Source organism: Zonotrichia leucophrys, chromosome 1 (genome assembly GCF_028769735.1).
Source record: "Zonotrichia leucophrys gambelii isolate GWCS_2022_RI chromosome 1, RI_Zleu_2.0, whole genome shotgun sequence".
In the NCBI taxonomy this organism is placed as follows: domain Eukaryota; kingdom Metazoa; phylum Chordata; class Aves; order Passeriformes; family Passerellidae; genus Zonotrichia; species Zonotrichia leucophrys.
In genome coordinates, this window is record NC_088169.1 from 36,670,882 (window position 1) to 36,695,523 (window position 24,642).

Consider the following 24,642-nt stretch of genomic DNA (forward strand, 5'->3'; position numbering starts at 1 on the left):
ATTAAACAAATCTGTTCATAAATATCTCTGCAGAGTAATATAATTCTGAGTATTACCTCCAGACTATGTTTTCTACTTTATTTGCTGAATCAGATCCTTAACTAGTGTAAAATTGGCATATTGCAATTGTATTTTCAGGTCTTGTTTATCATGTCAGTATAGAATACATAGTCTAATATCTATTTTGATAGTAGAGATGTAGGAGATAAAAATAAGTATACATTTAAAAACTCGAAGGCTTACACAAATGTTTCAAATTTAAGATTATAAGAATCTCCTGCACTCATTGACAGCACTGTGAATTTCTCCACACCACCAACAATCAGAAAGCCAGAGCAGAGTTAATTCAGTAAATAAATTCTCACTCTTGAGAAAAAAAATGCTGTAATTTGGAACTGAGGCCTGAGGTACACAGAAATATTGTAGTGTCTTACTGAAGTGTAACCTGAAGTGTTTGAATTTGTTAAGTCTTATGTATCACCTGTTAAAATTATTCATTGTCTATAGTGAATAAATTTATTTACCTGGGAAGTACTGTGAGACATGATGATGCAATCATAAACTGTTCAAAGTCTATGGTATTTTGAATAATTTGGGTGAGATTGTGGAGGAAATTATAATAGTATCAAAAGCTAAAGCGCATTGAGGCAACAGTGACAGCATCTCTGCTTTTCATGTGGGGTATCCATATTGCCTAAAAGGCCATTGTGCTGGCTGGGGCTGAAATAGAGCTAAATTTCTTTATAGTAGCTGGCATAGGGCTGTGATTTGCACAAGGCTGTTCTTGGATTTGTACTGGAAACAGTTTGACAGCAGAGGGATGTTTTTGTTATCACTGAGAAGGGCTTAGGCAGTCAAGGCCTTTTCTGCTTCTCGCATCTTTCCGCCAGTGAGCAGTGGGAACAAGGGGGGAACAAGGGAGGAACAAGGAGCTGGGAGGCAACACAGCTGGGACAGCTGACCCCACTGACCAAAGCAATATCCCTTATAGCATGATGGTGTGCTCAGCAAGAAAACTGGGTGGGAAGGTTGGTAATCAGTGGGGGGCACTGCTCAGGGCCTGGCTGGGCGTGTGTCAGCTGGTGGTGAGAAACACTTTTCATTGTGTAACTTGTGTTGCTTTGGTTTTATTTTTATCTGTCCTTGTTATTTTTCCTCTTTTGCTTATTGTTATTTTTGATTGTAAGTTATTAGACTGTATTTATCTTGGCCCACAAATTTTCTCACCCCATCCCACTGAGGGGGGAGTAAGTGAGGACTTGTGTGGTGCTGTTACCAGCTGAGTTTAAGTCATATTCAGAACCATGTTAGGAAACTCAGCTTGTGTCATTTTAACTGTTCCAGAAAGATGATGGAAATGCATAGGAGACACTAGACATGAGACATAAGACGCTAGACAATAAAATTCTAAATCAATAAATTTTTCGGGCCGTCAGGCAAGGATAGAAACAAGACAACATTGCCTAATGTTAGAAAAATAGCCTAAGAAAGCAATATTTCATTAATCAAAATTTACAATACCCTTTGTCATTGTCAGTCTGTTGGATATTAAAAAACTGGAACGTCTACTAGCACAAAACAACAATTTGCTTGTGACAGAAAAAACAATGGGAAGAGGTGGCTTCAGTTATACTCTCAAGTGTAAGTGCCTTCACTTACAATTTAAATAAGTTTTATCTTATTTTTATTATTAAATAATAACATCTTTTTTTTTAACCTGAACAAGTGAGATTCCAAAGGCTATGGAAATATTCTATCCAATTTTTATTTGTTTTTCTAAGTGTAGAACAGCACAAGAAAAAAATACAGTTCAACATATATAAATATGTATAAATGTACAGATGAGTGTAAATATACACATTTTACATTCATACACACATGTTCATGAAGCCTATGCACACCCCAGCCAGTATCAGTACACTTGTGCTACTTTTATGGAATGGCACAACCATTTCAGAAAATGGAGATTTCAAATCCTTCCCCAGTCTGGAACAGGAATGCCTGTACTTAGTTTTGCTTCTAAGCCTTTGCTCCAATGTTATGACACTTTCACGGGGGTGTCTGCACATTTGGGTACCACTTTGTGTATTCCACCATGCAGGCTCTTGGTGTAAGTAGTGTGACAAGCACAGACATCAGCAGTAACCACAGTAACACAGAGACAGGAGTGACCTCCCCAGGTGCACCCCAGGAGGGAACAGAGATTGCACTTTCCCCCTCCCTGTGCCACTTACCCAGGCAGGAGGCTTCTGCTCTGCTGTCACCTATCTCAGTAAAAATCCTGTTGTTCCCTTTTCCAGTGCTACTTGTAGCTGCAGGCAGCAGACATGGGGAAACAAAGAACTTGCGTCAGATACCTTCTCTTAACTGAATTCAAGAATTGCCATAGATTATGTCCAAGTCCTATTTAAGCCAAAAAGCCCTAAATCTGCTCTGTTGAAGAATTGATCCTAGCTTGTACTAGTTCTTGCTAAGTGTACATAAAAGGTTAGTCCAGGATCACATTATCACTGTCTTTTGCAGCTAGAGAGGGTAATCACTCTGTATCCTTTTCCTGTTCACTAGAGGAGATGCTTCCACTTTGAGCCCAGAATGCAGAGACCATGTATTTTAATGTATTTAAACACTGCAAATTCAGTAATAAAATCATCACGTTATTACAATGTAAATTATATGTATCCACCTAATTGTGGTAAATCATTATGCATTCTTATCTCAAAAATCTGAAAAATAGTTGATTATTTTTTAGCTGAACTTTAAAGGAATGTATTGTTTTATTTTGCCTTAGAAGTCATGAAAATTTATTCATATGTCTAAGTCCTAAATACGTAGTCACATATTATCAAATGCACAGTTTACAAAAATGTGCATGTACATACTGAGTAGTATCTTAAAAATACTGTATACTTAACCACTACTGATGCTCCTTCAGGTCTGTGTGTGATTTGATCACAATTCTCAGTAAAAAAAACACTTACTAAGTTTTGGTGCAGCTGACAAAAATTTAAAAAAAGCATGTTTTTGTGGAGACAGTTCAGCTCTGGGACACCAGACCTAGTTTTAGTACCCTGAAACAACCACAGAGCTTCCCACAGTGTTTCCATTTGACTTCAGGCAAGATTATTCACCTACCCTGTGATTCAGTTCCCCAGGCACAAAATAAAGACATTTTCTTATCTCACTGGGGTGTTATAATGACAAAACTGAGTAACTGTGATGTGCTCACATGCTAGAGCAGACAGCCACGGAAGTACTCAGACCCACAGTAAGACATACAACCCAAAAGTTTAACTCAATTTATCTGATACATTCTGAGGGCTCTTATCTTTAAAGGGAAACCTTTCCATAAGCAAACCAAATGATCTAGTCTCAGGCTAACTAGGCTAAGTGGGATCTTTCTTCTTTCCTTTGAACAGGTTTCAAAGTAAAACAAGATAAGCAGAAGCTCCTTAGAGGACCTCTGTTCACAGAGAGCTGGGATGTGACAAGAAGCGCAAAGCATCTCTAATTTCAGGAGCAAAAGCTTTAGTTTGGTAGGGTGAAATGTAGTGTTTACATCCACAATAGATAAAAGAAAGAAATTCCCCAGTCCTCAGGGGATGTGCCGCAGGGAATGCTTTTCCCTTTGTTTTCCCCTTTGTTTTAAGTGCAGACAGATGCCAATCAATGAAATAGTATGCTACAGGAATTTAGAGAAGACTTTCCATAAAGTACTAAAACATTCACCTCTGCTTTCTCTAAATAGATGGATCAATTCATTTGTAGTTTATAGCTGCTAAATTAATTAATTAATCGCCTTGAAAACTATTTTTTATTAATTGACTAGCACTAAAAATATACTACTAGTAAGCTTTTACAGAAGTTGTTTTGGCTGGAAATTGATACTTAATCTCATTTAAATGCCTGTCATGGTTGGGTTGATTTTGGTGTTTTTTGACAAAATAATGACAATATTGAAGTGTGAAAACACATCTCTATAAAAAGCAATTTCAAAAATCAGAATTTCTGTCATGTTGTTAAATATGATTTACATTTTGTTCAATAATAATGCCATCCTACTCTCCACAAAGTAATGCATCACTTAACATTTGTGTATGCACGTTTTCTTTAGAGACAGACAAACAATTTTCTCAGTAATTTTTTCTGTTCTGAGAATGACTGAAAACTGATCATTCTTCCCAAAAGCAAGGCACTTTGGAATGAGTTCTAATGCTTTGTTCTCAGTATTTAATACTTGATACCAAAGCAGTTCTCCAACACAAGTAATATTATACACACTGTCTTCACTGCTGTGACACACACTAATTGTATGTGTGCTCAAACTCCTGCCTCAGTCAGTTAATCATTTTTGCATCAAGGCTCTCTGGAGAGACTTATAGCACCTGTCAGTAGTCCTCTCAATAAAAGCAGACTAATAGCCATCAGTGTTCTTCAGCACACACAGAAGACAAGCAGCTATATCTTAATGGGTCAGACACGTTTATATGTTTTTCTACAAGCTCATGTCCCTCCCATACCAACCGTGAATCAACCTCATCACCTGACATATTTACTGTTCTGTAGGTAATAAAAGATTGCTATGTCATCCTACTATTGCTTTGCCACTTGGGTGCATCTGAAGCGTGTCATTTGAGGTCACAGACCTATTATCCCAGCACAATAGCATCAAGCATATCACCCTGCTGTAGATGTACTATCAAGCCAGGAAGAAATTTCTGCAAGGGCAAATACCATCAAATACAGTGAGAGATGCAGCTTTTTGTTGTTCCTCTTTTTTATGGTTTTTTGTTTTTTTTTTTTTTTTTTTTTTGTGGTTGTTGAAGGGTGCAAGTTGCAGAAAAAGTATCAGAAAGCCCATCTACATGAGCAAATTTTGATAAGTTGCTTGACATCTTTCAATCTTTGGCTTGAGTCTCTATGCCTGTGCAAAATTTCCAAAAATTAGGACAGTCACTATAAAATAGAACATAATGTCAACAAAACCAATATCATATATGGAAATTGTGCCTAACCCTGACACACAAAAATGGGAGTATTAGTCTGGATTGGCAGTAAAATTTTGCTGAGAATTTACCAAGGTGTGTAAGCTGCGGCACTTCCAGTCCTCACAGATTGCAGGAAGAACATGGCAGGCAGCACTTGGCTGGTCTAACAATGAGAAAGTTAAACAAACATCTGTGTGGTTCAAGAGATCTCACTGAAATAGTTAAGTAACTCTGACTTAGCTTGTATCATTTAGCAACACATTGCTACACACTGAATAACATAAGTACAAAGGAAGAATATGCTCATCACTGAACCCTCAGATTCCCACATATAAGGGTAACAAAACCACAAGGAAACCCCAAACAATATTTATTGCAACTGCAAACTCCTAATTTAATGTCCTAGAATGATTGTACTACGTAGGAAAAAGCGAGGAAAGTTTCTTTCCATTAGTTCTCTCTCCTGGTTATCCTAAACCAAAAAGAATCTCTAGTTTTTCAGATAAATGAAATACAGACATTTCTTCTAAAATTAAATTTAAAGTTCAATAGGGAGCTTGATCCCAGTTATCTAATTCTTTTAAAACTCTGGGGGAAAGCTGTACTGTCTATTAAAACCCACTAAATTAATTTCAATGTAAAACTCCTGCAAATTAATTGTGTGTGCCCTTTTGAGACGTTTCCTGCTCTGCCACACTGAGGGACTGGAGATGTGTGAGTTCAACCACCTCACACTGAACCTACTGCTGGTCAGCAAAGGGGCTGACATCCGGGAGGGCGAAATCAGCATCACCCACCCTGAATTAACCTAAGGAAACATGATGTAACAATGGCTGGAACCACTTTTCTGAGACTGACAGTGGCACCCTGAGCTCCTCCGCGTCCCCTTGCCCCCTGATCAGGGGCAGACAGTGCATGTACGAGTTAACCAGCTCCATTCTTCCTCTGGGTTTGATGGCAGCCCTGCACCCACCATTGTTCCAGGGAAGGGTGCAGGACACAGACTGCAAGATTGTTATCCAGATGTTTCAAGCCACCCACAGAAAGGCATCAATGGGCTATAAATTTGTGAGGGGAGAGAAAGATTTGCAAAAGAATTGAAGGCAACCATAGGGAGAAGCAGGAATAAAAGGAGCTCTGCTGGTGGTGGGGTACCGGTAGATGGACAGGCTGGGGGCTTTCCTGTTGCAATCTGCTCCCTGCTAGCCATGAATTTTAACCACTTGTACACAGAGTGATTGCTTTCCTTGTTTAGACTTCTATTCACACACAGCCACATAGTCAGACAAAGGTCAGAATTACCGAAATACCATAAACTGCCTACACACAACCTTTGAAAAAAGGAGGCATCTGGCTTACCAATATGGGGCTTTTTTCAAATTCTTGTGCAACCACATTGGGGATTTTCTTTACTTTTTTTCTTTAAATTCCATGCAATGTTAACTTTCATGGGTGATTATATTCTTCCTTTTATGTCTAGAATATGTTCTACATTTTTTGCATTTGCTTTAAGTACTAATTACAAAGAATGAGACAACTATAATCCTAGACAATTTAGGAAACAAACTTAAAGTCCTGGTTTCACCTTTTTTTTTTCTTTACTACAGAATAACAACGTTTTTCTAAATTTCAATCTGTAGGTTCACAAATGCAAGAAAGGATGAGTATTTTTATTTTTAAAATAAGCACACCACAGTTTTGTTGGACCAGCAGAGCTCACAGCAGCAGGACTTTGATGTCTTCCTTGTCCCAGGCCTCAGTTCCTTATAGTAGCTAAAATGCCCCCAAAGCAGCCCAGTTTCTCAACAGGATTATGTTATACACAGTTACTAATTATCCTGTGATTTCCTATCACATTTATTGGCAGAGAAGATCACTGCTGTCCTTTTCCATTGGAGCTGCATGAAAAGAGTAAGGTGTGTTCCTGAGGTTATAGTCAAAGCAGGAATAGCCACGTCTGACTCCAATTTTCCTTAAATTTATCAAATAAGGACAGAGGCTCCCTGGCTTTTACTCTGATGCATAACTTTTCTGCATATTTCATTGCAGAAAATAATTGCAAAGGAATTTGCCGCCAGGGTTATCTTCCAGGGTTTTTTTCATGCAGGAGATGAACCTTAGGTTTTAAACTTTAACTCAAGAATCTTAACAATTGTCTGCAACTAAACTCAAGAAAAATCAGCATGACAGTAAAGCTTAAGAAATTTCCATTATGTGGTACAATGTATATTAAAGGAAATTACACTGAGAGACAAACCCCTCCTGGTATAATGTTCTCCAGATGATCAATAAAAGCCGTGTGTTGTATCACAGAAGTTTGACCAGCATAGTTGCAGAGGAGGCCTGTGCAGTTCATTATAAAAGCCCTTTGGGGACAGACATGTTGTGGTGTGTTTTTAAGCTTGCTCCCCCATTTTATGTATTGTATCCCCCATTTTATGTAAATGGTTCCTCCCTCCCCAGTTTTCCCGCCACTGCTCCTCTGGCAGTTGGTTTCCTTAGCAACCCCTGCTTTCAATCAGTTGTGTTATATAATTCCTCCTCCCCTATTCTCCTTTATAAGTAAATGTTTTCTCCTCCCTGGGCTCAGTCAATCACCTCCCTCTCCTCCCAGCATTCGAGAACCTTCTTCTCTCTGGGGATGGTGATTGGCTGTGGTCCCGGGGCCCCTCCCTTACTTTGTATTTATTGGTTACCAATGTGTGTCAGTTATGTTCAGCACCTCCCTTTAAGTTTCCCTATTGGTTAGCTGGGCTCCCCTCCCTTCTCCTCCCCTTCCCTCTAAAACCCGGTTTCTGCCCCTATTCGGGGCCATTTGGCTGTGGGTGTTTCCACCGTGTGTTCGTCACTTTCATCAATAAACCGACGTTTTCACCCCCAGCAAGTGGTCACCTCCTGTCTCGTCCACAGTGTGCAATTCCGAGCTTGCATCCAGCCCAGCCTGAGGCCAAGACGCCGAGGGGGGCTGGCTCTCCTATGCGTAGGGGCGTTGGCCTTCTCACCCCTGCTGCTAGCCGGACCCAGGGCCGCGTACGCCCTCGCGCACAGACAGCCTTGTTTCTAAACACTATTATTTATCATCAGAAAAGCAAAAATCTATTATGAATCATGGTATCTGACATCATGGCCTAAGCGTATGCACAAGACAGAAAGACCTTAAAACACCTGACATTGCACTAAGGAAGTGCATATTAGTGGTATTTGTTTAATTTAGAGCAAAGGACACAGATTGTTCACTTCATATGAGGTCTCACCCCGAAGCAGCCACACAAGATGACATGATTGCATGACAGACCACAAATGTCACATAAACAACCAGTGCCCTTTGGCCATAGTACCCATAATGTGATCAGAAGGTTCATAGCCAACATGAACATAACCAAAGATCCCGTCTGTATCAGATGAATGCAGGCTCTTTGGATTTCACGGAGCATCAAGTTAGCTGGTATCCTCAGTTAGAAAAGCACAGTCAGCACTGGACATGAAAGGTTTACTTCCCCTTTTCAGGGCTTAAAAAACTTTCAGATGTCACCAATTATAAACAAACAGACAAACACACAATCCACTAGACTGGATCTTGAGGACAAGTAATTTATATTATTTGCAATCTTCAAGCCCAGGGTACTATGATTGTGCTTGATGTTCCCTATCCCATTATGTGCCTTCTACAAGAAAACCCAGTGGCTGTCATTGAGTTTTCAAGTATTTTTAAAGCCTGCATTATGCATTTAGGGTAAGATTTTTAAGGACAAGACATTTTGAAGTACATTACATCTGACTCAAACTAACAATGAATTTCTCTGTCGTCTTACTGGATGAAAAGGAAGTCTTGGGTGAACCTGTTCTCTTTAATCACAGTGAAATAATACTCTTTGATTTTCAGTGCATGTCATTCACAGTTATTTATAGGACAATGCTGGAAGTCAAAACAGTCATCAAGGGTTAGTAGATATTAGACTTAACATCATACGTTTTCATTAATGGGCTTAAATGAACAAGTAAAGAAATACTCCAGTGATTAAGGCTATTAGAAAACTAGTCACTCATATCAGCCACCAAACACAAGTCTCAAATTTCCATTAAAAAAGTATTTTCTGTCTTAATGAATGATTATTTGGTCACAATATGGTTTTCTGAAAACAGCTAAATTATGATGCATCACTAAGTACTGATGGCTCAAAAATTTAATTGTCTGTGTCAGATTCTCTTCTTAAAAATCAGGCACTAGAATCCAAGCAGCTAAAACTATTATTTCTACAAATATAGCTAGTTTTAAGCAACATTACATTCTTTTAAAAGCCCATTGCCATCTGCTCTGTCAAAGTAATAAATGAAGAAGTTGGATTTACATGTGGCACTCTGTTAAATGAGGTAAAGTTCAGAACAGACTTTTGCTTCCCAGCAGATGGGGATCTCCCAGCAGGGATGGAAGTCAACAAAGAGGGTAGCAGGGGGTTTCCATAAATTCATGTGATCCCTGGGCAGAACTAAATGGATTAAATAACAAGGACTCTAGGAGTTAAGCTGTATCTTGTTATACTAAGATGTCTCTGCATATTAGGTACACAACAGTTATTCTTTCTTGATAAAGTAGAAAAAACATACTATGCTTTTTGTTTGAATTTTGAACTTGTTTTTCCTTGTGTCTTCCTATGGGACTGCAGTGCATGATGCAAACTATAAATGTCTTCTACACAATAAGATATTGAAAAGTCTATATTATCACAGAGAAAGGCAAAATATATCTGTGGATATCTTTCAAGAGTTTCACTCTAGTATCCTAAAACTGCTACCATTCATTGTTATCATTTGGTTCATAGGATTTATTGTTAGAGGTTTTTTAAAAGGATTTTTAATATTATTTATCTTTTGCGACTGCAAAAGTGGAAAAATTTGCCTTGCTTTGCAAACTTCTATTTATCACCCAGATTCATCACATTTGAGGAGTTAGCAATCAAACAATAGTGTTTAAAAATGAAAATATTAATGGGAAAGAGATTGGATGAGTACAATATGTATCTTTAAAGTTATTTCTATGTTTGTGGGCAAAGAAATCAGCATTGAGTTTAGGTTTTTATTTTAGGGCCTTTGACCTTGAACAAGAAATTGAAGAGCCAGTATTATAATGCATCTCAGTGAACAGATATGTTTGCCTTTGAATAGTCTTTCATATTTGCTTTTGACAGCATATTCCAAAATTAGTCTCCTGCATTTTTTATGCTTTGTCTGACATGGTTTCTGACATTCCTTGAACAAGCACCTGATCTGGAGTAAGGATTTTAAACTTGGGTTGTTTATTTGTTTGTTTAAATTTACTTTGGCTGAAATCATGACATTTTTTGCATCAGTGATTGAGATGACTGTTTCTTGTATTATTAAATGATAAGGCTGCTCTTTTTCACTGTTTCATTGCATTGGATTTGCAGTAGATGAAAACCAAAATTTGCCTGCTTATGGTTTCAGTAGGTTGTATGAACAGGTTTCTTGCAGTGCAGAGATGTTGTATTTCACTTAATTCCAACTCAGACAAACACAAGCAAAAAAATGTTTGCTCCTGTAGCAGAAGTAACAGACATTTGTTTAGTCTGAATGGTATTTTAATTAAGAAAAATTCTTTTAAATTATATTTGATGTTAATAGAGAGAGGTGTTTAATTTTAGGCAAATACAGATATATGCCCATCTACACCAATATATATCCACACAGGAATTTTGGATGGTTTTAATTAGAGAGATGACTACGGGGCCTGTGTCACCTGATTGCCTGACTGCTGAAAAATAGTTTCTTCATTTAGGAATGATGATTGATTTAGAGATATAGAATAATTAATATGACTGTTGCAAATCTTTAAATATTATTGTTTACAGACTTTTCTGTTTAACCATCTTTTGTGCTTTATGTGACACTAAACCTCATGAAGGATAATCCCTTTGCCAAGGAGGTAATACATTTCCAAAAGTCCTTTGTTAAGGTGACAGCTAATAATTCCACCCCTTTCAGCCCTCTTTTCCCATATTGCCAACTCTTAGCATGTGAAGAAAGTTTAGGGGGAGGATCTCTTTGTCAAAATGCGTTCATCACAATCTCAACCAGAATTCTGGCACACATTTTCATGTCTCTAAAAAGCTTGCAGCAATTTCAACAGCTGCTAACTTTGACCTGACTGGCTTTGGATCTTCTTTGAGAAGAAAAAAGAAAAGCCCAATAGAAGAGTGTAATGTGATAGAAATAGGGCTGCCCAGTCTCTTCAGCAGTAGTGGGACCAATTTCCTACTGCAGAAACATCATAAGACATTAAATTCCCAAACAAGTGATGGGCTACTGGTGGTTGATTTGCCAGTGAACATCTACAGACAAGGTAAGGGTGAGACAGTGGGAGTGTCAGGCCGCAAGCTTCAAATCTCTTGGACATTTTTGTTTCCACATTCAGCTGAGCTGTCTTTATATCTGTTTTAGTGTTAGCCTCAAAGATTTTCGAAAGCATAAACCTTTTTTTAAGAAAACTACAACAATAGAGATGAGTCTTTCATTTCCTTTCCCCAAGTTAAGCATCCAGCTCCTATTGTTTTCAAAAACGAAGGACCATGTTCATGATGTGTTTACAAGACAGTACAAAGGGAAAGCAGAAAACATAACCAAAGTATAAATATCTCTATGCCGATCTTAATATCTATACACCTATCTAGATATAAAAGTAAAAACATTTAAAGCAGTCTGTTTGTACCTATTTCAAGAAACACACAAATGATCCTGTTAACTACTGAATATACTGTGTCACATTGACTGAAAGGGAAGGGAAAAAAAAGCAACAGAAAGATAACACTTGAAAACTATGGTACAGGATTGTGTTGTGCTAGAGAAGGGAATATTGCAGGCAGGCTTGAATCCTGAAGCAATTTTGTGGAAGATTCCTTGTGTGGACTTTTTCAGAGAGACCAGGTCTGGCTCAGAGCATCTCTGACTTCAGAGAGAATCTGAGTGCAGGTCTTCACAGGAGCCACAGGTGCAAGCTCACAGAGCACCATAATTTCTGGATGCACTTAAAGGAACACATGTACTGGAGGTCACTTCTTAGAATGACTTCCTATTTTGACTGCATTTTGTAGCAATGTCCTGCTTTAATTAGTCTCAAAAGCCCATGCTCAGATATCACATGGTGTTCCTCACTGACATGGACTAGATAAAAGCACCCACCAATTTGTCAAATCCTGGGGAGTGCCTGTGACTGCCAAAAGTGCCAGGAAACTTAATTCATGTCTGAGTGTCAGAGCACTTTACTTCTTCAGTCACCCTTCTGTCTTTTGTAGTTTCTTGGCCCTCATCATGTATTTTCTAAAAGTGTATTACAGCTGAGAAAAAGGGCTGCCATGGGTTACAGCCCATAGTCCTGGTATTTTTATGCTGCAATGTAAAATATAATCATTGATATCATAAGTAAACTTCCAGAACTTCTGCAGTAATTTAGTCTCATTTCTTTACTAAAAAACCCTAATATTTTGCCATAAAATTATTGGAAATCAATATCACAGTTGAAGTAATTTAGTTCAGAAAATAAGGCATTTAAATTTTATCACTACTTTTTCTGGAAAAGGGAGAGTCCCATCTTCAGGAAAAGACAGTTTTGTTTAAATTTTCACCAAGTTATTTTTAAGTGCCTTAGGTTAGACTCACACACAGACTCGGGCAATGGTGAGAAATGCAGGTCACATTTCCTAAACACCTTGCCTCTTATTAAGCCCCACTGCCCTGAGTCAAATTAAATTAGTTATCTTATACAGAAGACATGAACAACACACACTTTCAAAAGAGCCTCCAGAAAAAGCATAGTCATGAGGCTTTAGGTTACTCTGAGATGACAGATTTTGGGTATTAAACTAGTGTTTTATATGTCAGGCATCATCAAAGCTTAGGTAAATACATACAGAGACGGGGCAGAGCTTTAAGGAATGTATCATACAGGCGCCTGTTTGGTTCCTCAAGCACCAAGGCATAGTGCTAGACCTCCAAACTGGTTGTCAAGGTGAATGATCTGTCCTAGTCTTTTGACAAAATTAACCTTAAATTACTTCAAATGTCAATTGTTGCTTGAAGAGAAGTGAGCTGTTCATACTTATCTAAATATTTCCATTCTGAGGAGGAAATGTGCTGTTAAAATAGTATTGCCAGCAGAAGGATTGAAATAGCAAAAGAAAAAAAGTCCCCACATCTTACAGAAGCAGCTAGTCAACCATTTCTTTGGTAGTTTAATTATACCTTGTGATTTCCCTAAGGCCAAGTTTCCCTTTGCATGGCACATATGCAACTAAAACTATTTTGCTGACAAATGCTATATGCAGTGTGACAAACCTGCAAAACAAAGAAGGGAATGTGATTGTAAATGAGATCTTCATAGAAGACTTTTTACTTTTTAGTTGGCAGATTCCATTGCTTTGACTCAGTAAGAATCTGTAAAACACATTTCAGATGTAACCTATATTATGGTGTCAGGTTAGAAGAAAAATATCTCATCCAAAAGTGTGCAAAAAATTAAAACAACATTTTCCCTTAGCTAGCTACTTATGAACAAGATGCTGAAAAGCAGAATTATCACTTCTTGGGAGAGACTATTTTAAAATTAGTTTTCAAATCCATGGTGAAATAAAAGTTTGTCTTACTGTTCCAAAAGATAAATTTCATATAGAAAAATAAAATGCATATTTTTCTTTTTTTTTAAGTGTTCCTGAGTTACTTTCTGAAACCATAAATTACATATTTTAAACTTTAACTTTTTAAGACATGAATTATTAGTAAAATTTATTTCACTCCATACATTGCAGATCAAGGATATGATTGATTCAACTGTCCTATATGCATTCATTTATTTTCATCTAAATATTGTTATTTATAGTTAATCTGAATTTTCACATGCATGATAAAATAGAAGAAAATCACATAAATATTTTCTTTAACTGAGGCAAGCCTTTCATCATGAACTTTCCACTCAGCATGTGTGACCAGAACCTAGGAAATGTGATTGTTTCATCAACATTGATCAAAAATATCCATTTACACACATGCAAGTTCAGAGTAAATCTAGTGAAGACCATGAACATATTCTGGATTTTCAGCAGTCTAAATGACAGTAGAAGTGTAACCCTGGCTGCCTCTGACAGTGTTTCACTTAAGTGTTATTTAAAACAAATTTCCAGTGCAATAAAGCCTCTCCCCTCTGCAAACGTAAATTATATTTAATATGCCTGGGAACAAGCGAGGCTGCCAAAGTCTGAGGCAAGCCAGCCTTTATGACTTCAGTCCGTTCTCAGCCCTTGATTACAATTTGATTTCCTTTGGCATCAAAAGACAAACTATTTTAGTGAACAATGTTCTTCCTTTACCAAGAGTGAGCTTTAGTTTCTTGGCAGAGGGCCTATTTTACTGGCAGACAACATGTCCAACCTCCCAGCAACAGCAGACCTGTGGACTTTGATTTAAAGCAGCACAAAGTAAGAAAAACAGAACAGAATGTATATTGCTCACTTGAGAGGCTTATTGTTTAACTGGCCTACTTATCATTAGCCTGTGCTCCAATCCTCAACACTTTCTTTTGTGTACTTTATGTCAGGCATATGGCCACGTTGGGATGCTGACAGCAGTTTTAGCACTGCTGCACGATACATACTACTTGTAATTTGTTCTGTCCTATATTGGGGCTTTCTTCAAGGAAGAAAGTGAATTTTAAATGCTGCTGTTAATACCTGTAACCATCTGACAAGATATAAAAGTGATGTGCTGGGAGTGATAGCAGCGTTCATTCATCTACATTGAGAGCCTTGTAGATGTTAAAGCATTTAAAATGGAGCATCCATTATGTGAGGAAATTAAACCAACAAACACTGCTGAATTCAAGACAAAATAAAGACAAAACAAAGCTTTCCCATGCTCTTAACTCCCTGGGCCTCCATGTTAAAAGGGAAAAAAAAAAAAAGGAAGAAACACATTTCAAAGAGAGACAAATTTCACCCAGGCTTTTTGTTTACCTCCACCTTTGGGAAACCAAATATCTCCCTCAGGAATGTGATAGCATGCTTTTTCCCTTCTCATCACTATCTGAGCTCCAAGAATGCCCTTTTACCTCTTTTTCTGTTTGTTTGTTTCTTTTACTTAAGTACCTTAAACCTGATATAGTGATGAGGAGGGAAGAGCTGGTGGGATACCACTGGGGTCCAGCAGGAGCCTTCCTGCCTGCACAGGAGCACCAGGGCTTCCCTGCTCTTGCTCCCCCAGTTTTCTCTGGGGCCAAGGGTCTTCCTGAAAATATTAGGTTCATCTTTCATTTCAGCTGAATTCTACACCTTGCAAGACCTTACCAGCTTTTTTGTAGAATAAGAAAATTTGAATAATTATGTTCTTGCATTAGAAAATATTGTTTCTAGGGGGGAAAAAAAAGTGAGGAAATGTCCTGGTAAAGAGAGGTCTTGTTTAAAAATTGTAATAGAAAATATTGATCATCTCAGGACTGTATTTCAGTTGTAAAGTTTTTTTAGTTAGAAGCAGAACAAAAAAAATTACAGGTCTGAATCAGAGCACAATATTGCAATGATCTTTAGGTAGAGCATATCCATCAGTCTCCAAATATTTGGTAAAAACTTCCATCAATTTTGGAATTAATAATGAAATAAAATTATATCTCAGCATTTGCCAAGGAATAGACATTGCCAGTTTAATCAGCCTCACTCTAGACCAAAATACAGCTGAACAGAAAAATTGGAGACAGATATAGATATAAATACATAACATAACCTATCTCAATATGATAGCAGAGGCACTAAAGTGAAACAGAAATTAACATTAAATAATTATAATAACAGGTAAAATAATAAAAATAATTACCTTTTTACATATCTTTTTTTAAAATTCAAAAGCACCTTAGTGAGGGCAGGGTGGAACGGGGAAAGAATGTGTCTGATCTATTATTGATAGCAAAAATGAAATTACATAAGATTATTAAGGTTTGAGCATTGTGTTATTGTCATGACGAGTGAAGAATAAGGTCTAGCAAAAAAAAAGTGTGCTGTGCACTCTGAAGATTGTCATAAGTAATAAAAGGAAAGTGTAGCTGGATGTGCATTCTGAGAGCAAGTTCATTGTGAGACTGCTGGAGTAGAACAAGAAGGTAGGATGAAAGAAAATAATGTTATATATATAATGTTATGATATCTCAACTGGAAAATTCCTGTAAATATTAAAGGTAAAATATTAAAGGTATTTTTAAAGCATTAAAAGGTATACTGAGACAAAAAAGGATCAATGTAGGGTAATTTTAAAATAGTGGAGAATTATTACTGGCAGCTTTTAAGATAAATTTCACAGAAGTGTAATTTATTTTATATGGAATCTTACTGAGCTCACTCCAAAGCTAGGTTTGATTTGCTGTTATAACTCTTAAAAATCTCTGGATTGGTTCTGGAAAACAGAAATAATCAGAGAAGTGCTACACTCACTGCAGATATTTTCTCTTTTCCTTTAAACAGGCAGATAGCCAGTTACCTCAAAAACTAGCTAAGCAGAACTATGCACAATTTTACTCAGTAATACTGAAAATAAGTGCTGATGCTCCTGTCACACTGACATGATCCATGTGAAGCACAGGGTTGATGTTCCTCTGAGTGAGACAGATTGTCAGCCATGAATTTACTCTAAGGGCATTTTTGTCTAGTTTTCTATGTCAGTGAGAAGCCACAGGAAGACAGAGAAACCATCAAGTAGATGCTTTCTTGGATCATTCACCTGTGCTTTAAGAGATTTGAATCTAATCTCTCTTGTAACTTCAGAGAGGCAGTAATCTGAGCTCACTTTAGAGAGATTACCCTTAGCAGTTTGTCACTGAATTTTATGTTACTGGTCCAAGTCATTTTCCCAGTTAGAGGAATTTGTTTTGCTCATCATTAGACCACAGATGGAAGGAGCTGCTGTTCCCCAGATCTTAAGACACACACCCAAGATACTGGTGCAAGTCTCAGCTCCAACAACTGCTCCAACAATTGCTTCACCAATTACATGAAATAAAAATCCAACAGCTTAATGGCTGGAGCTCTCACAACATTCAGTTGGAAGTCCTGCCATCACAGAAAGGACTTGGATACAGCTTGTTACTGCTGAACATGCCACTGTCAAGGACTAAGGCCAGGAATCAAGAGAGGAAGAGTATGCTATGTGTATTTTATGCATCACATTCACAGGAGACATTAGTAGATGAATGGTGCATTTGAGTAGCCTTATTTTAGTAGATGGGAAGGTTTTGTTTTAGTTAGGAAACCTGCTGTGGGATGCTGAGCAGTCACAGAGGCACCTGAGGCACCATCCGAGCTGTGTGCATCTTAGACACTCAAACGGTGACAAGGTATGAACGCTCAGTTAAGATCAGAAGCTGAGGATGCCTACGAGGTTCATCTTTAGCCATGGCTATCATGGCTAAAGGTGAACCTCAGCACGACTTAGAGAAAGGCAGGTGCCTTACATCCTCAAGATTCTGGATTTAAGATGGCAACAGTTCCTTCACATACAGAAGCGCAAAGCTTGAAATTTTAAATATTTGGACAAGGACAATGCGAGCTAAAAATGAATTAGCTCAATATTCTACTTTCCATCCTCCCTATCTCACCAGTCTCTGTCACCCTTAAAAATTCTCTTTTTTCTCAGGCTTCCAATGGTCGTTCATATTCTAAACAGAGAAGAAAATTATGATACCACCACCATTTTAAAACTTGAAATACAGGAGCCAAATTTATCACTGATGTGATCTCATTAGCTTAATGAGATTACTCCAGGGATGTATTTGTCCCAAGGACTATATTAAATGAACAGTAATATATGGTTTTTCTAAAATCCTGTAATATGCTTTCATTAACTTTGTTCCCCATACCACATATTTAACCTCTCTCCCTCCCTTTCCACTCATTGTCAGTGTAAATGTAGCTCATCACCTAGGTAAAATGAAGCACATTAACTATATGAAGGAGTCAGTATGCTGAATTTATCTATTAATCTTTTCTCCCACCCTCTTAATGGACTGATTTCCACTCCATGAAGCAAAAAAGCAAATATTGCTTTTCCCCATAATATATTTTTTTAATTAGGTGCCAGGTGCATTTTTTAATTTATTTTTTTTTACATTGTCTCTTCCTTTCCATCTCCCTCAAACTGGCAAAAATCCAGTGACTGTTTTGCTGCATCATGTATGAAATGTTTCACTTCATTGCAATACCAAGGCTGCAATCCTTCTTTCAAACTGTGAGCATTAATATGTATTTCATCCTCTGGCTTTCCTGAGCCAAAGCAAATGAACTGTGGCCTCATCGAAATGATACGGTCTCTTGACCCTTTGTGCAGTTTAAAATGATGTAACCTGAACCATTTTAATCTGAAGGCTGGAACAAGTCAAAAGCTGTAATGAGTTCAGGACACTTCAAGACATTAGAAGAGCTATCTTGCCATAAAAGATGCATCTTTTGCATATAGAAGATGTAATATCATAAATCTGAGTGACACAGACATAAAAAATCTGCCCACTATTAGATTTTTTTCTACCTCTTCCCAGTGATGACTTCAGAGAGCAGATCTTACATAAGGGACATAATAATTGATAGTAAAAACCACACCGGAGTTAAATACCTCTGTCAACATTTCAAACAGAATAAACATGATGGGGAGGGTTTAAACCTGTGCAATTTCCAAAGTGGCAGACTATTAAAAGCTTGAGAGAAATGTTGCCTTTCAGTGAGCTGAGTTTCTTACAGATTTTGAGAATAATATGCTTGTCCCTCCAGCCCACTCTGAGATGCCACTTCTGAAAATAACCTTCAGATCTCTTGTGAGTTCCTTCCCATTTCCATTGTGATCACCTCCGGATATCTCAGAGACAAACTTTGACTCCGCCGAGGTCACTGAAAAATTAATACAAGGAAACTTCATATGTTAGTTTGGGGTTTTTTAAGACCTCTAAACACTTTATAAAATGGGAGGAGTTCAGTCTTTCAAGTGGAAAATCTTAAGGATAATGAACCCAGTCTAGAAAGCAATTAAAAAGGCACAAAAACTCTGTCCCAAGTGTCAAATCCAAAGGATCATCCTATCTTTTTTAATAGTTTAAGAAACAGCTTCTGTTCATATTATGCTGTGGTGAGTTATCTCTCTGTTCTCATCTTGAGAGCTAGCAATCTAATGGCAAAGGAAAAAAGGCAAATTAAACAAGGCAGAATGAATTCAGACTGCAAAGCATCCAGCAGAGCTGAACCTAACAAGCTTGAATTAAATAATTAGAATACCAAGGAAAAAAAACAAACCTTCAGAGAGCAAAGGGTGTTCTTGGTCACTGATTGCTATTTAAATTGGTTTGGCCTCCAACGATTTAGAGATGGTCAAAATGCATAAATTTCCCCAAGCTTTATGTGCTTGGCCATGATGACTGAAGAAAGGAAGAAGTCCAATTTACATAGTACATTTTTATAGACAGTTAAGCCTTTAAGTGGATTAATAAAGTTTGGTACTTTTAAAGGCATAAGTTTTTATTAAATTACAGCATTCAGGTTGAAAATAAAATGGAAACAACATAAGCACACACTGATTAGAAACATACAATACCTATTTACTTAGATTAAGGTCAAAGAATTATTAAAGTCAGATAATCTAAACATCTGCAAAGGAAAAGCTTTCAAATTTCACCAAATTATGTATCAAATAATTTTTAGAGTCTCATGGTACTGTTGAAATCCTTGAAGATTGGTGTATGCTGAAAAAGCTTTCCAGCTTAAAACTCCATCTAAAATCCTTCTGATAACTATTCACTCACTTTCCAAGTGCAATGCCATTCAAGATCTTAATTTTAACTCTCCACCCCAATATCTTTACATTAAATGATGGAAAAAACTTTTGTGTTATGGTTTGACATCATAATGAGAGAGAGAGGAAAACATGACCTGCCTTCAAACCCACAATATTAAATCTGATCATGCAAATTCAAAGCTTCTGCCATAGAGAAAATTTACATTAACAAATTATGACTAGACTGGTGAGAGTAGGTTTGTGGGGTTTTTTTTTTGTCATCTGGTTAAAACAGAAAGAAAATTTATGATCTACTTATCATTCATTTTTATATGCTTGTTATGACATGAAAACTAAAATAAGTTGCAACTGGATTGGGGTTTTTTACATGAAACAGAGTGACTTCATTTCAAAAATCTCAAAGATAATTTTTTACCAATATATTATTTGAAATTTAAAAACTATATATCCCAATTACATGATGTAAAATGAAAGTTATTGTATCTTGTAGAAAATCCTATCATTTCAGAAAAATACAACTTAACTAATGAGACAAAAATTTACCCAAAGCAACATTCTGCAAAATTTTTCAACTTTAAAAAATTGAACTAAAAGTCTTGCACTACATTGATAAACATTACATTTGGCTACATCTGTCAGTAGATCAAAATTGTCATGGCATCGTTTTGGATATGAACTGCTGTGCAAATGCAAATTGCTCTGGAAAACATTTCATCAATGACTGAATGTGAATCTTCAAAACATAGGGAAAGAACTCTCAAAGAAAGAAGAAAAATGCAAGCTACGAGGTGTAGAAGGGGCAAGGCCTTTCCCATCCCTCAGAATTTGACTTGAGAAGTTGGCTTAGGGCACATACAGTATTCAACTCCTTTTAAACAATTCAACATCACATCTACATAGAAATAGCATATTTCTAATTTCAATAGCATATTGGAATTAGTGATCAGTTTAGCTAGTAATGCCTCAATGGGGCCTTTGAAACACAGTCATGTAACTAAGGTATTAATGAAAATAATGAATAGGTGCGCAAAGTCAGTGATTAACAGTATTTTAGAGGACCTAGTAGACAGGATTTCAGTCTTAGAGCAGGCACTTGTCTAGCAAAATTAAAATCAGGCCTAGGTCACTGTTGCCTGAAGAGCACAGCTGGTAATGACCTCAGGAAATCAGTGCAGTGGATTTGCCTTGGCACCTCTGCTATCAGCATCCATGCTCCAGCTGTTTCCAGTTGTGCACAGTATGCACACAGGCTCTACTTTAGGACACCAAGCTCTGTTTCTTAGCTTGCATTTGGAAGGAGTTTGCAAAGGGTTAGCCAAATGTTAGTCAGGTGGTGTCAGCTTTGGTTGCATAAGTTGCTGGGAAAATCTGGGAATCCCTGAAAAAGTCAGGAAACTGCTTTGTGGGTGTTGCTTCAAAGGGCTGGGATGGACAGTGTCCTAGATTCTTTTTCCCAACAGCATCTAAATTTATCTCCATTGTTCTTTTTTTTCTATTTTTTTTTTTAGCTTAGTACTAAACCTGGAGGCCAGCCAGCGAGGAACAACAATATCTTGACAGGGAACCTCATGCATCCCACACGGGTCATCTACATTGTCTGGGATCCGTGTGCATCAGAGATTACAACAGTGGAAAACAAAAGAATTACGCAACACAAAGGTCTTGATGAGAGTAAACAAGAGAAACGTGACTTGCTGCTGAAGCACTTTCCTGCCTGTAGTTGAAGCAGAGGGATAAGAGGAGGTCCACCCTTCAAATCTTCCCAGACGGTAACATACAAATGCAACAAATAAGCAATGGGAGTCTCATGTACTCTTGTCCGGTGTTTCTGTTTAGTCAGTACTTTCCTTGGAGCAGAGATAAAGGACTAAATTGTATGCAATTTCATACAAAAACATGCATTTTATTTTTTAAACTGATAACACTGATAAAGTCTTGGGTAAATTAAAAACGTGTGACTGAAGTCGAGCCTGATTTATTCCAAAGGAAAATCAGCCATACCCATGAGAAACTTTGACTGAGAGCAAGACTGTGGGACTGGAAAAATCCTGGTCCATTCTGAAAGAGGTTGTTAGACCTCACATTAAATGCCATAGCAATGTGGCTAGCCAAAGCAGCTCAGAGCCCCTGGCACAAGTGCCCCTCTAAGCACCTGCTCTGCAAATGGTTCAGCTTGCCAAGGCTCAGCAGGCTCCCCAGCCACAGCAACATGTGCCCAAGTCACCATTGCCATCACTTTTAACCCTGCCTTGGGCTCTGCATGTGCCAGCAGGGGACCATCCCTGCTTTGAAGGAAGGGGATTGCAAAATTGGCAGTGTTAAACTGGAGATTAGATTCATGTTTTTCTCCTGCAACACATTGGCAGCAGCACGTTGCTTCAGTAGGCACAAGTACATCTGCTCCATGTGGAAAGGAGAGACCCAGTCAGAAACCAGCTGAGGGTGGAGTTCAACATATTAAAAAATTCATGGGGCGCTTGCTCTCAGGAAAGGCTTGGAAAGATGCTGTCTAGTGACCTAAAATTTTGGGAAGCCTCAAGCTACATCAAAGACTGCATTTTTCTTGCCTGTCCTTTGCATGTATCCACTATTTGGTAGAGCCAGTCTTCAGTCTCTCACCCTGTTTGGGAGAAAGTTTGTGCATGTGTATGAACTGTGTTTTGAGATATCCCTGAGGGCAGTGAAAGCTGAAAGCAATCACAGGTAGCTCAAGAATAAGATTTAAGCAGAATTAAGTATACATGACAAAGAGGTATTATTCTGAATAGACTTTTTCAGATCCTGCCTAATCCTGGAGCTACCTAGACTCCTTTGATAAATCCATGGACTTTTGTGGTAGTCCAGAACACACAGAGGAATCTCTGCCTTCACAGTACTAAGTCAACAAATACATTTCTCTAAACTAAGCCAGATCAGTATAAAAATAACAGATGCTTCTCTACGTGTTTTGACACCATGATCCAATAAACATTCTCAGAGCACACCTAGTATCCCCAGTCAGCAATAAGACCCACACCAAGTGTACACCTTCCCTTTAATACAAAGCCTAATGATTGTAATGTTCAGTCAGGAGGTAGAAAAGAGATGCAGATTACTTCCTTATTGAGTCAATGCAAACCAACAACTATCATGTCCCCCAAACAATGCTATAACCACTAGGATACAGATTATTCAAAATAAGTCAATGCTGTTGAAGCAGTGCCACTGTGCACCATAATTAATTGTAGCAGATCAAAAGTGGTCATTCCACTTTATTTGGCACTTTTGAGGCTGCATTTGCACTTTCCTGCTGGAAGCACCCCTCTGCAAGAAAGATTTTGAAAGACTGGAGCAAGTCCAGAGGATGGCTAGCAAGATGAGTATGTGGCATATGAGGAGAAGCTAAAAGAAGTGGGTTTTTCAGCCTTTAGAGAAGGTGAAGGAGAAATCTTAGTGCTCTCTGCAGCTGCCAAATATAAAGATGCAGAGATAACAGAGCCGTGCACTGATGGCATGAGAAATGATGGTCACAGGTTAGAAAAGAGGAAATTCTCTTTAGACATAGGAGGGGAAAATGTACCATAGAGATGAGTGAGTGCCTGAGCAGGATGCCCAGAAAGGCTGTGGAATCACTGCCTTTGGAGAAACTAAAAAGTTTACTGGCCAAGTGTCCCAGCAACCTGATCTAACTGAGACTATTTTATAAAGGGGATGGGAGAAGATGACCTCAGGAACCTCTTGTTTTGCATGAGAAGATCTGAATTGTGGTCTCTAGAACCAAAAGTCAACTTAGATGTGTGTATACACAGGCTCACAGGGAGATATTGAAGCTCTATTAGAAGCAATAGTGCCAAACCAGCCACTCCTTTTTAAAATGCCATGTGTTTCTGTCTCCCAGACAGAGCTTGAATTCTGGGCTGCAAACTGCAAATGAAAGGAGCATCTCTAGAAATTGTAAATGAGAAAAAAGTAAGTGAGATTTCATACATATCTCCAGCCTTCCAAGTGGTTAAACTTAGGCAGGATTACACACATTTTCTAGTAGCTTGTTCCCTCTATTCCAAGATTACTATTTTTTTCCATTCTTTGGTACAGGAAGTCTGTGTACCTCCTTCCCATTTAAGTCTTTGGGTGCTTTAATTGAACTGTTCCCTATTACTCGTTAGATTTCCTGCAAACATACCAACAGTCTTGAAAAGTTTCTGCCTTCTGTGACCTAAATTCATAAGCTTTCACCTGCTATAAGGTTGATTTCAAATACAGTTTTATAAAAAAGTGTTTTAACCTCTGGATCTTCAAGTTAGTAGATGCTACAGTACTTAAAACATCAAAGTGGACACAGCCTCATTCAGAGATAATTTGATCTTTATATGTACTTATATACTTATTAAATAACTTCCATTGCAATCCACCTGTGTGTATTAGCTGTTATCTCCTGCCTTACAATGTGTTCTCTTGAGAAAGTATGAAAGAGAAAACTAATTTTTTGTTCTGTGCTTTGTCTCAAAGACCTCAACACCTGAGGTCTTTGTTACAGCCACGGGCCCCGGGTGCTATAGTTACATGACATTATTTCATTTAACATAGAAATTATTATAGGCTTTGTAAGAAAGAGGAAGGTGTAATTACCAAATTAAGCAGGAAGATGGTATGGTCAATCAGGGCAGAAGTGTAAGGAATTAGCTTCAAGAAAGGCAAAACTGTTCTTATATCTTACTAAATATAGGCATCAAGCATTTCAATTTCTTGTATACTCATATAAATAAAATAGAATTCACCTAAGCAAAAACCTGAAAATTATCTCAGCATGAAAATAATATTTTGTGCATGCAAATCTCTTGTAAATAATTTTTTAAAA